The 14,131-nt window shown below is 35.6% G+C and overlaps 1 protein-coding gene across 1 annotated transcript in view; it reads left to right on the forward strand.

The window, feature by feature from the left end:
- Positions 1 to 567: 567 nt before the first annotated feature.
- Positions 568 to 14,131, forward strand: part of LOC143048340 (uncharacterized) — a 64,239-nt gene continuing 50,675 nt past the window's right edge. Inside the window, exon 1 of the mRNA XM_076221979.1 lies at positions 568 to 1,225. The gene's annotated coding sequence lies outside the window, so the exon portion shown is untranslated. The remainder of the gene's footprint in view (positions 1,226 to 14,131) is intronic.

The following is a 14,131-nucleotide window of genomic DNA, read 5'->3' on the forward strand; positions in this document are numbered from 1 at the left end:
CACTTTAGGTTAAAGTTTTTGTCTTCAAATTGAAAGTTGCTCGCCCTTGTAGTTTTGGATGAAGTTGAAGTTCAATCAACTTGAAACTTAGTACACATGTTTCCTCTGATATCATCTCTCTTATTTTAATGTCAAATTAGAGATTTAACCCTAATTTCACGGTCTGCTAAGCATAGAAAATGATTGTGCGGAAGGGGCATCCATGTACTATGTACACATTTTTGTTTGTAGTATGTCATTGAGTATTTGTACATGTAATATGCACAATATACTAATAGACCTAAGAAAAATTACAATGTTCTAGTTACTTCGATCGTCAATGATCAAATATAGTTGAGTGTCTAACTCTTTTGGTGTTGGATTGCTGCCATTTTTTATTAACACTGATTTTTTTTAAATTTTTTTATTGCTGTATGATTACAAGCAATAATGCCTCTGATTATTTACTATAAATCGAGTGAACAGGTTTTTCTTTTTTACTTAGTTAATAATTGTGTGTTGGATTTCTGCCACGTGTGACTTCTTCTTCTTTCTTATCTTTTTTTTCTTATCTAATATCCCCTTCTTTTCCAATAAATTCGTCACATCTTAAACACTTTTTTCTTATTGCCCATTTTACATCTTTCATTATGAAGATATTTTAATTCCAAAATACAATACATATAAAAGACGTTTGGTCAGATCATAGATGGTATTACATCTATGGTCAGATAAATGTAATATCACCCCAGAGTGTAACACCTTCACTGATTTTAACATGTTTAAATATTAATTAAAAACTGATAAAAAGTTTCATTGCCGTTCCCTCTTAAAGGACGCTGTCACAATGGAATTTCTTTAACATGTTTAAATAATTATTATCATGTTTTATGTATACAAACCCTTGAATGTTAATTAGCTGCAAATGTCAAAATAGTTGGATTTATTGCATCTATCACTGGCATCAGTGGGAATACCACATCAGAATAAATAGAGTTTAATTGGTTTGACAAATAACTGATGCATTTACGACTGTGGTTTAACCGCATCAAGAATAAATACGGACATCTGTTTAGTTTCAGATACTTATGATATAATCAAGCAAGTGATAATATCAACCTATTGATATATTTAATCTGAATTTCTCACCCTTTTCATGTATCATAGAGCATGAAAAAGTGACCTATTCCAGCGGCTCATCTCTACCTCTAATTATATAGCAAGTGTCCCCCGAGAACGTAAGAATGTATGTTCATAGTTTATTGTAAATTTTATCATTGTTTTGCCGTATATTCTTCTCTTGTCGACAACTATTATGTTACCGTGCAACTTATATCTTTGTTATTTTCCATGCTTTTATTTCCGAAGAGATGATTTAATTTTAGAGCATCTGTTGATTTTTAGAAAATCGATCTAATCTATTTTTATCGTACTTTACGTTCTAGAAATTAACCCCAGGTGTGCGTGCTACTTTTAAAAAAAATATTATTTCAAGCAACTCAGTATTCTACGCGAATATAGTGCAAAGATTAATCGGTTATTGTTTAAATGTGCGGAATATGCATATAATTTATATTAATTACCAGAAAGCGTGTTGCAAAGAAGCAAAGTGTCAATTAAAATGTCAATTGTTCTTGAACAATTGACAGGTCTTTCCTTTTGTAACCGACACCGGTTAATTTTCATAGGGGCATAACCCTACCAATGAGTCGTTGAATCTTTTCAATCCAAATGTAACGAAGAACCTGGGTCTGGTCCTGAACAAATTTCACCCTTCGGTTTTTTTCTACCTATTACGGTTACGGTGTTGGAACGATAACAAGGTTTTTGGGTTTCGGAGGGATTACTCCGAACCGACAAAATATTTCGACTCACAGGGTGAGTTCCGGATAGGTATTCATGACACGGATACAAAGTGTGAACATGAAAGCGACACGACTTACGGTTAAGGCTGCTAACTTCGTCAAAGTTTGGCGGAAGAATAATAATAATAATTAAAATGTCAATTGTTCTTGAACAATTGAGAGGTCTTTCCTTTTCGTAATGTAAAATACATGTTCCAATAGTCGTAGAATGCATTGAAAAGCTCTCAAACACACATAAAACCGTTAAAATATGACAAAAACAACAAATTCGCTTTTAGGACATGACCCTGACTTTTGACCTTGTAACCTTTGTAAAGGTCATTGGTCCACGATGTCATTATATAAGACCCCATGGGTCTAGGACCTTTGGTTCAAGAGTTAAAGCTAATTTTGTCTTTTCAGAAACCGTAAATGGGGGTTATGCCCCTTAAGGGTATGTCAAAGCTCTTCGGTCAAAATGTAAAAAAGTTGCGCCTTAGTCAACTCAACATTTTTCACTATTTACTATTTCTGTAAGTATAATCGTTTTTGAGATATCCATTAAAAAGTTGAAAGGTCAAAGGTCAAGGTCAACCTTAAAAAGCTTGAAAACACACTAAAAATCCTTTATATAAGGTTAAAAACACTAAATTCGCTATCTGGGACATGACCTTGACCTTTGAACTTTTGACCTTTGTCAAGGTCATTAGTCCCTAATATCATTGCTGAAGACCCCATTGGTCTAGGACCTTTGGTTATGTAGTAAAAGCTGATTTTGTCTTTTCAGAAACCTAAAACAGGGGTTATGCCCCTTACAAAAAGGTCAAATCTCTTCGGTCAAAATGTAACAAAGTTGCGCCGTAATGACCCAAACATTTTCCACTATCTAAAACTTCTGTAAGTATAATGGTTTCTGAGATTATCCCATAACAAGGTGTTAGGTCAAAGGTCAAGGTCAACATACAAATTTGACCTTGAGGTCTTTTTCAAAGATACATGAATTGATGATGATTGGTGAAGATCCTAGGTGTCTACGACTTACGGTTTCTGAATTTTGGTGGCCAACCAACACCGGTTAATTTTCATAGGGGCATAACCCTACCAATGAGTCGTTGAATCTTTTCGATCCAAATGTAACGAAGAACCGGAGTCTGGTCCTGAACAAATTTCACCCTTCGGTTTTTTTCTACCTATTACGGTTACGGTGTTGGAACGATAACAAGATTTTTGGGTTTCGGAGGGATTACTCCGAACCGACAAAATATTTCGACTCACAGGGTGAGTTCCGGATAGGTATTCATGACACAGATACAAAGTGTGAATATGAAAGCGACACGTCTTACGGTTAACGCGGATAAATTTGTCAAAGTTTGGCGGAAGAATAATAATAATAATTAAACTGTCAATTGTTCTTGAACAATTGAGAGGTCTTTCCTTTTTTAATGTAAAATACATGTTCCAACAGACGTAGAATGTATTGAAAAGGTCAAGGTCAACCTTAAAAAGCTTGAAAACACACTAAAAATCCTTTAAATAAGGTTAAAAACACTAAATTCGCTATCTGGGACATGACCTTGACCTTTGACCTTTTGACCTTTGTCAAGGTCATTGGTCCCCAATGCCATTACTGAAGACCCCAAGGGTCTAGGACCTTTGGTTATACAGTAAAAGCTGATTTTGTCTTTTCAAAAACCTAAAACAGGGGTTATGCCCCTTATAGAAAGGTCAAATCTCTTTGGTCAAAATGTAACAAAGTTGCGCCATAATGACCCAAACATTTTCCACCATTTAAAACTTCTGTAAGTATAATGGTTTCTGAGATTATCCCATAACAAGGTGTTAGGTCAAAGGTCAAGGTCAACATACAAATTTGACCTTGAGGTATTTTTTAAAGATACATGAAATGATGATGATTGGTGAAGATCCTATGTGTCTACGACTTACGGTTTTTGAGTTTTGGTGGCCAACCGACACCGGTTAATTTTCATAGGGGCATAACCCTACCAATGAGTCGTTGAATCTTTTCGATCCAAATGTAACGAAGAACCGGGGTCTGGTCCTGAACAAATTTCACCCTTCATTTTTTTTCTACCTATTACGGTTACGGTGTTGGAACGATAACAAGGTTTTTGGGTTTCGGAGGGATTACTCCGAACCGACAAAATATTTCGACTCACAGGGTGAGTTCCGGATAGGTATTCATGACACCGATACAAAGTGTGAACATGAAAGCGACACGTCTTACGGTTACGGAGGGAAATTTTGTCAAAGTTTGGCGGAACAAGAAGAATAATAATAATAATAATAATAATAATAATCAGAAGAAATACAGTAAGGTCTTTCCCTTTAGTAAAAGGAAAGACCTTAATTAAACTGTCAATTGTTCTTGAACAATTGAGAGGTCTTTCCTTTTGTAACGTAAAATACATGTTCCAATAGACTTATAATGTATTAAAAAGCTTTATTACACACTAAAAACCCTTTAAATAAGGTCAAAAACACATAATCCGCTATTTGGAACATGACCTTGACCTCTGACCTTTTGACCTTTATCAAAGTCAAAAGTCCACAATGTCCTGAACATTTTGCACTATTTACTATTTCTGTAAGTATAATAGTTTTTGAGATATCCAATAAAAAGTGAAAGGTCAAAGGTCAAGGTCAACCTTAAAAAGCTTGAAAACACACTTAAAATCCTTTAAATAAGGTTAAAAACACTAAATTCGCTATCTGGGACATGACCTTGACATTTGACCTTATGACCTTTGTCAAGGTCATTAGTCCCCAATGTCATTGCTGAAGACCCCATGGGTCTAGGACCTTTGGTTATATAGAAAAAGCTGATTTTGGATATTCAAAAACCTAAAACAGGCTTTATGCCCCTTAAAAAAAGGTCAAATCTCTTCGGTCAAAATGTTACAAAGTTGCGCTGTAATGACCCAAACATTTTCCACTATTTAAAACTTCTGTAAGTATAATGGTTGCTGTGATTATTCCATAACAAGTTTTAGGTCAAAGGTCAAGGTCAACTTACACATTTGACCTTGAAGTATTTTTCAAGGTCACATGAATTGATGATAAATGGTGAAGATCCTGGGTGTCTACGACTTACGGTTTCTGAGTTTTGGTGGCCAACCGACACCGGTTAATTTTAATAGGGGCATAACCCTACCAATGAGTCGTTGAATCTTTTCGATCCAAATGTAACGAAGAACCGGGGTCTGGTCCTGAACAAATTTCACCCTTCGGTTTTTTTCTACCTATTACGGTTACGGTGTTGGAACGATAACAAGGTTTTTTGGTTTCGGAGGGATTACTCCGAACCGACAAAATATTTCGACTAACAGGGTGAGTTCCAGATAGGTATTCATGACACCGATACAAAGTGTGAACATGAAAGCGACACGTCTTACGGTTTAGGCTGCTAACTTCGTCAAAGTTTGGCGGAAGAATAATAATAATAATTAAAGTTCAATTCTTCTTGAATAATTGATAGGTCTTTCCTTCCATTTTCTTTTAATTATACTGTCATAAATAAATATATCATATATATTGATTGATTAATTTATTGATTAGTTGGTTGGTTGGTTGATTGGTTTATTAATTAAACACTTGATATACGGTCTCTTGAAACAAGCGAAAAAAAAGAGACCTTGGATTCCGTATTAAACACATAAAACGGAAACTTGCATTAATTAATGGAATGGATTGATTGATTGATTGATTGATTGGTTGGTTGTTTGGTTAAACACATTGTTTGGTTAAACACATTGGTTAAACACGTTGTATAGGGTTAATTTAAACAAGCGGAAAAAAAAGAGACATTAGATTCCGTATTAAACACATGAAACAGAAACATGCATTGGTTGATTGATTGGTTGGTTGGTTGGTTGGTTAAACACGTTGGTTTGGTTAAACATGTTGGTTAAACACGTTGGTTAGTTAAACACATTGGATAGGCTCAATTACAACAAGCGAAGAAAAAAAAGAGACCTTGGATCCCGTATGAAACAGATGAAACGGAAACATGCATTGATTGATTGATTGGTTGGTTAAACACGTTGGTTGGTTAAACACGTTGATTAAACATGTTGGTTGGTTAAACACGTTGATTGGTTAAACACCTTGATAGGCTCAATTAAAACAAGCGGAATAAAACTTGGATCCCGTATGAAACACATGAAACATAAACATGCATTGATTGATTGATTGATTGATTGATTGATTGGTTGGTTGGTTGGTTAAACACGTTATTTGGTTAGTTAATCACGTTGGTTAAACATGTTGGTTCAACACGTTGGTTAAACACGTTGGTTGGATTGGCTTAATTAAAACAAGCGAAAAAAACCCACCTTGGATCCCGTATGAAACACATGAAACGAAAACATGCATTGCTTGATTGGTTAGTTGGTTGGTTAAACACGTTGGTTAGTTAGTTAAACACGTTGGTTAAACATGTTGGTTTAACACGTTGGTTAAACACATTGGTTAAACACGTTGGTTGGATAGGCTCAATTAAAACAAGCAAAAAAAACCCACCTTGGATCCCGTATGAAACACATGAAACGGATACATGTATTGATTGATTGGTTGGTTGGTTAAACACGTTGGTTGGTTAGTTAAACACGTTTGTTAAACATGTTGGTTTAACACGTTGGTTAAACACGTTGGTTGGATAAGCTCAATTAAAACAAGCAAAAAAAAACACCTTGGATCCCGTATGAAACACATGAAACGGATACATGCATTGATTGAGTGGTTGGTTGGTTAAACACGTTGGTTGGTTAGTTAAACACGTTGGTTAAACACGTTGGTTAAACACGTTGGTTGGATAAGCTCAATTAAAACAAGCAAAAAAAAAACACCTTGGATCCCGTATGAAACACATGAAACGGATACATGCATTGATTGATTGGTTGGTTGGTTAAACACGTTGGTTGGTTAGTTAAACACGTTGGTTAAACATGTTGGTTTAACACGTTGGTTAAACACGTTGGTTGGATAGGCTCAATTAAAACAAGCGGAAAAAAAACCTTGGATCCCGTATGAAACACATGAAACGGAAACATGCATTGATTGATTGGTTGGTTAAACGCGTTGGTTGGTTAGTTACACACGTTGGTTAAACACGTTGGTTTAACACGTTGGTTGGATAGGCTCAATTAAAACAAGCGGAAAAAAAACCTTGGATCCCGTATGAAACACATGAAACGGAAACATGCATTGATTGATTGGTTGGTTAAACGCGTTGGTTGGTTAGTTACACACGTTGGTTAAACACGTTGGTTTAACACGTTGGTTAAACACGTTGGTTAAACACGTTGGTTGGATAGGCTGAATTAAAACAAGCGAAAAGAAAACCTTGGATCCCGTATGAAACACATGAAACGGAAACATGCATTGATTGATTGGTTTGTTGGTTGGTTAAACACGTTGGTTGGTTAGGTAAACACGTTGTTTAAACACGTTGGTTTAACACGTTGGTTAAACACGTTGGTTAAACACGTTGGTTAAACACGTTGGTTGGATAGGCTCAATTAAAACAAGCGAAAAAAAACCACCTTGGATCCCGTATGAAACACATGAAACGGAAACATGCATTGATTGATTGGTTAGTTAAACACGTTGGTTGGTTAGTCAAACACGTTGGTTAAACATGTTGGTTTAACACTTTGGTGAAACACGTTGGTTAAACACGTTGGTTAAACACGTTGGTTGGATAGGCTGAATCAAAACAAGCGAAAAAAAAACAACATTGGATCCCGTATGAAACACATGAAACGGAAACATGCATTGATTGATTGGTTTGTTGGTTGGTTAAACACGTTGGTTAAACACGTTGGTTAAACACGTTGGTTGGATAGTCTCAATTAAAACAAGCGAAAAAAAAACCTTGGATCCCGTATGAAACACATGAAACGGAAACATGCATTGATTGATTGGTTAGTTAAACACGTTGGTTAAACACGTTGGTTAAACATGTTGGTTTAACACGTTGGTTTAACACGTTGGTTAAACACGTTGGTTAAACACGTTGGTTGGATAGGCTCAATTAAAACAAGCGAAAAAAAAACCTTGGATCCCGTATGAAACACATGAAACGGAAACATGCATTGATTGATTGGTTAGTTAAACACGTTGGTTGGTTAGTTAAACACGTTGGTTAAACATGTTGGTTAAACACGTTAATGAAACACGTTGGTTAAACACGTTGGTTGGATAGGCTGAATCAAAACAAGCGAAAAACAACAACATTGGATCCCGTATGAAACACATGAAACGGAAACATGCATTGATTGATTGGTTAAACACGTTGGTTAAACATGTTGGTTAAACACGTTGGTTAAACACGTTGGTTAAACACGTTGGAAAGTGTCAATTAAAACAAGCGAAAAAAAGAGACCTTGGATCCCGTATTAAACACATGAAACGGAAACTTGCTTTGATTGATTGATTGATTGATTGATTGATTGGAATTCAAACACACATAAAACTGTTTAAATAGTGCCAAAAAACACATAATTTGATGACCTTGACCTTTGACCTTGTGACCTTCGTCAAGGTCATTGCTCCACAAGGTCATTGCAAAAGACCATATGGGTCAAGGACCTTTTGTTAAAGAGTTTGGCCTAAAAATGGCTTTTTAAAAACCATCAATGGGAGTTATGTCCCTTACATGATGGTAAAATCAGTATAGTCATAATGTAAAAAAAGTTGCCCCTTGAAGTACCAATCATTTTTCACTGCTTAATTTTTCTGTATCTATAACCGTTCAATAGTTATAGGGAAATGAAAAACTTTTGAAAATCTAAAATATGACCTTGACCTTTGACCTTGACCTATATTTTCTAGTTTTGGTCCAATGAACTCAAATCTGAAGACCCGCAGTCTTTATGACTTACGGTTCATGAGATTTATATGCATATCGAAAATTTAAATATTCAAGGGGAAATAACTCCTATAAAAGGTCACTGGATCGCTTCGGTTAAAGTTATTTGAAGTTGTAACTTTTGGCAAGGAACATTTTAAAAAAAACCATTTGCCGCTAAGTCTTATAGTTTATGAGGAGTAGTGATAACAGTGTTTTTTGTAATTGGGGAGATAACTCCTATAAGGTAAATAGTAAATCTTGGTTCTTCTAATACAAGAAAGATATTATACCCCTGATACATGATACCAAAGATCATTTGTATATGTTGCGTACTTTTCTTGTTTTTGGACTTTGAAAACGGCGGAAGAAAAAGAATAATAATAATAATTAAAAACCAATTGTTCAAAGAACAATTGAAGGTCTTTCAACCAATAAGGATCTATTTAGATATGAAAATATTAAAATTCAGTTGAAAATGTCAGTTCCTATGGCTTAATGATGTATAAATATGAATTTTAAGCAAAGGTCAAAATCTAGAACGTCCAATTAACCTATGACCTTGACCTCAATTTCAAGGTCATAGACTAAACATCTCAAATAAAAAGACACTAGTTCCTTAATATGTATGGTTCATGAGTAAAATCACTTTACGCATAATTCTTAATATAAGAGGGGCGAAAACTCCCTATTATTGTTTACGCACCCTCGCAACCAAAATTTATAAGTTACGACATGTCGCAACTAACAATTTAGTAAAAAAAAATTGTCGATATCTTATAAGGTTAATGAAAAAAGGTGAAAATAAGCCAAAATCAAAATTTAGAATTTCACCTTGACCTTTGACCTTGACCTCATTTTCATTTTTTTGGACCAAGGATCTTAAATCAAAAGACCCTAGGTCTCTATCACTTATGGTTTACCAGTTAGAAATGCATATCACCTATATCATATATAAAAGGGGGGATAACTCTCATATGGAGTCTCCGGATAGCTTCGGTCAAAATTAATCAAATCATCTTGAGGATGTAACGAGCAATTTGGTAAAATAAATTTGTCGGTTTCTTATACGGTTGCGAAGCCTTAGAGATAACAAGAAAAACAGTGTTCGGGGAGATAACTCTTACAAGATAAAAGTTTTTGTTACGCGGTGTCAGTTTCAGAAGCGTATTAACTGTTCGATATCATATACCATATATCTAAGCGACATCTTGCGAAACAAAAAAACAGTGAAGGAAAAAAAAGTTGGCGGAAGAAAAAAAATAATAATAATAATAATAATAATAATAATAATCAGAACAAATACAATAGGTCTTTCACCTGAAAGGTTGAAAGACCTAATAATAATAATAATAATAATAATAATAAACAAACGAAATACAGTAAGGTCTTTCCATTTAAGAAAGGAAAGACCTTAATTAAAATGTCAATTGTTCTTGAACAATTGAGAGGTCTTTCCTTTTATAATGTAAAATATATGTTCAAATAGACGTAGAATGTATTGAAAAGCTTTAAAACACACTGAAAATCCTTTAAATAAGGTCAAAAACACATAATTCGCTATATGGGACATGACCTTGACCTTTGACCTTTTAACCTTTGTCAAGGTCATTAGTCCCCAATGTCATTGCTGAAGACCCCATGGGTCTAGGACCTTTGGTTATATAGTAAAAGCTGATTTTGTCTTTTCAGAAACCTAAAACAGGGGTTATGCCCCTTATAAAAAGGTCAAATCTCTTTGGTCAAAATGTAACAAAGTTGCGCCTTAATGACCCAAACATTTTCCACTATTCAAAACTTCTGTAAGTATAATGGTTTCTGAGATTATCCCATAACAAGGTGTTAGGTCAAAGGTCAAGGTCAACATACAAATTTGACCTTGAGATATTTTTCAAAGATACATGAATTGATGATGATTGGTGAAGATCCTAGGTGTCTACGACTTACGGTTTCTGAGTTTTGGTGGCCAACCGACACCGGTTAATTTTCAGAGGGGCATAACCCTACCAATGAGTCGTTGAATCTTTTCGATCCAATGTAACGAATAACTGGGGTCTGGTCCTGAACAAATTTCACCCTTTGTTTTTTTTCTACCTATTACGGTTACGGTGTTGGAACGATAACAAGGTTTTTGGGTTTCGGAGGGATTACTCCTAACCGACAAAATATTTCGACTCACAGGGTGAGTTCCGGATAGGTATTCATGACACCGATACAAAGTGTGAACATGAAAGCGACATGGTTTACGGTTACGGAGGGAAATTTTGTCAAAGTTTGGCGGAACAAAAAGAATAATAAATATTGAACAATTGAGAGGTCTTTCCTTTTTTAATGTAAAATACATGTTCCAACAGACGTAGAATGTATTGAAAAGGTCAAGGTCAACCTTAAAAAGCTCGAAAACACACTAAAAATCCTTTAAATAAGGTTAAAAACACTAAATGCGCTATCTGGGACATGACCTTGACCTTTGACCTTTTGACCTTTGTCAAGGTCATTAGTCCCCAATGTCATTGCTGAAGACCCCATGGGTCTAGGACCTTTGGTTATGTAGTAAAAGCTGATTTTGTCTTTTCAAAAACCTAAAACAGGGGTTATGCCCCTTATAGAAAGGTCAAATCTCTTTGGTCAATAAGTAACAAAGTTGCGCCATAATGACCCAAACATTTTCCACCATTTAAAACTTCTGTAAGTATAATGGTTTCTGAGATTATTCCATAACAAGGTGTTAGGTCAAAGGTCAAGGTCAACATACAAATTTGACCTTGAGGTATTTTTTAAAGATACATGAAACAAAGATGATTGGTGAAGATCCTATGTGTCTACGACTTACGGTTTCTGAGTTTTGGTGGCCAACCGACACCGGTTAATTTTCATAGGGGCATAACCCTACCAATGAGTCGTTGAATCTTTTCGATCCAAATGTAACGAAGAACCGGGGTCTGGTCCTGAACAAATTTCATACTTCATTTTTTTTCTACTTATTACGGTTACGGTGTTGGAACGATAACAAGGTTTTTGGGTTTCGGAGGGATTACTCCGAACCGACAAAATATTTCGACTCACAGGGTGAGTTCCGGATAGGTATTCATGACACCGATACAAAGTGTGAACATGAAAGCGACACGTCTTACGGTTACGGAGGGAAATTTTGTCAAAGTTTGGCGGAACAAGAAGAATAATAATAATAATAATCAGAAGAAATACAGTAAGGTCTTTCCCTTTAGTAAAAGGAAAGACCTTAATAATTAAACTGTCAATTGTTCTTGAACAATTGAGAGGTCTTTCCTTTTGTAATGTGAAATACATGTTCAAATAGACGTAGAATGTATTGAAAAGCTTTAAAACACACTGAAAAACCTTTAAATAAGGTTAAAAACACCAAATTCGCTATATGGGACATGACCTTGACCTTTGACCTTTTGACCTTTGTCAAGGTCATTAGTCCCCAATGTCATTGCCGAAGACCCCATGGGTCTAGGACCTTTGGTTATATAGTAAAAGATGATTTTGTCTTTCGAGAAACCTAAAACAGGTGTTATGCCCCTTAAAAAAAGGTCAAATCTCTTCGGTCAAAATATAACAAAGTTGTGCCGTAATGACCCAAACATTTTCCACTATTTAAAACTTCTGTAAGTATAATGGTTTCTGAGATTATCCCATAACAAGGTGTTAGGTCAAAGGTCAAGGTCAACATACAAATTTGACCTTGAGGTATTTTTCAAAGATACATAAATTGATGATGATTGGTGAAGATCCTAGGTGTCTACGACTTACGGTTTCTGAGTTTTGGTGGTCAACCGACACCGGTTAATTTTCATAGGGGCATAACCCTACCAATGAGTCGTTAAATCTTTTCGATCCAAATGTAACGTAGAACCGAGGTCTGGTCCTGAACAAATTTCACCCTTTGTTTTTTTTCTACCTATTACGGTTACGGTGTTGGAACGATAACAAGGTTTTTGGGTTTCGGAGGGATTACTCCGAACCGACAAAATATTTCGACTCACAGGGTGAGTTCCGGATAGGTATTCATGACACCGATACAAAGTGTGAACATGAAAGCGACACGTCTTACGGTTACGGAGGCTAACTTCGTCAAAGTTTGGCGGAACAAAAAGAATAATAATTAAACTGTCAATTGTTCTTGAACAATTGAGAGGTCTTTCCTTTTTTAATGTAAAATACATGTTCCAACAGACGTAGAATGTATTGAAAAGGTCAAGGTCAACCTTAAAAAGCTGGAAAACACACTAAAAATCCTTTAAATAAGGTTTAAAACACTAAATTCGCTATCTGGGACATGACCTTGACCTTTGACCTTTTGACCTTTGTCAAGGTCATTGGTCCCCAATGCCATTACTGAAGACCTTAAGGGTCTAGGACCTTTGGTTTTATAGTAAAAGCTGATTTTGTCTTTTCAAAAACCTAAACCAGGGGTTATGCCCCTTATAGAAAGGTCAAATCTCTTTGGTCAAAATGTAACAAAGTTGCGCCATAATGACCCAAACATTTTCCACCATTTAAAACTTCTGTAAGTATAATGGTTTCTGAGATTATCCCATAACAAGGTGTTAGGTCAAAGGTCAAGGTCAACATACAAATTTGACCTTGAGGTATTTTTTAAAGATACATGAAATGATGATGATTGGTGAAGATCCTATGTGTCTACGACTTACGGTTTCTGAGTTTTGGTGGCCAACCGACACTGGTTAATTTTCATAGGGGCATAACCCTACCAATGAGTCGTTGAATCTTTTCGATCCAAATGTAACGAAGAACCGGGGTCTGGTCCTGAACAAATTTCACCCTTCATTTTTTTTCTACCTATTACGGTTACGGTGTTGGAACGATAACAAGGTTTTTGGGTTTCGGAGGGATTACTCCGAACCGACAAAATATTTCGACTCACAGGGTGAGTTCCGGATAGGTATTCATGACACCGATACAAAGTGTGAACATGAAAGCGACACGTCTTACGGTTAACGCGGCTAAATTTGTTAAAGTTTGGCGGAAAAAGAATAATAATAATAATAATAATAATAAACAGAAGAAATACAGTAAGGTCTTTCCCTTTTGTAAAAGGAAAGACCTTAATTAAAATGTCAATTGTTCTTGAACAATTGAGAGGTCTTTCCTTTTGTAATGTAAAATACATGTTCCAATAGTTGAAAAGCTCTCAAACACACATAAAACCGTTAAAATATGACAAAAACAACAAATTCGCTTTTTAGGACATGACCTTGACTTTTGACCTTGTGACCTTTGTAAAGGTCATTGGTCTACGATGTCATTGTAAAAGACCCCATGGGTCTAGAACCTTTGGTTCAAGAGTTAAAGCTAATTTTGTCTTTTCTGAAACCGTTAACGGGGGTTATGCCCCTTAAGGGTATGTCAAAGCTCTTCGGTCAAAATGTAAGAAAGTTGCGCCTTAGTCAAC

Source organism: Mytilus galloprovincialis, chromosome 10, assembly GCF_965363235.1.
Source record: "Mytilus galloprovincialis chromosome 10, xbMytGall1.hap1.1, whole genome shotgun sequence".
Classification (NCBI taxonomy): Eukaryota; Metazoa; Mollusca; class Bivalvia; order Mytilida; family Mytilidae; genus Mytilus; species Mytilus galloprovincialis.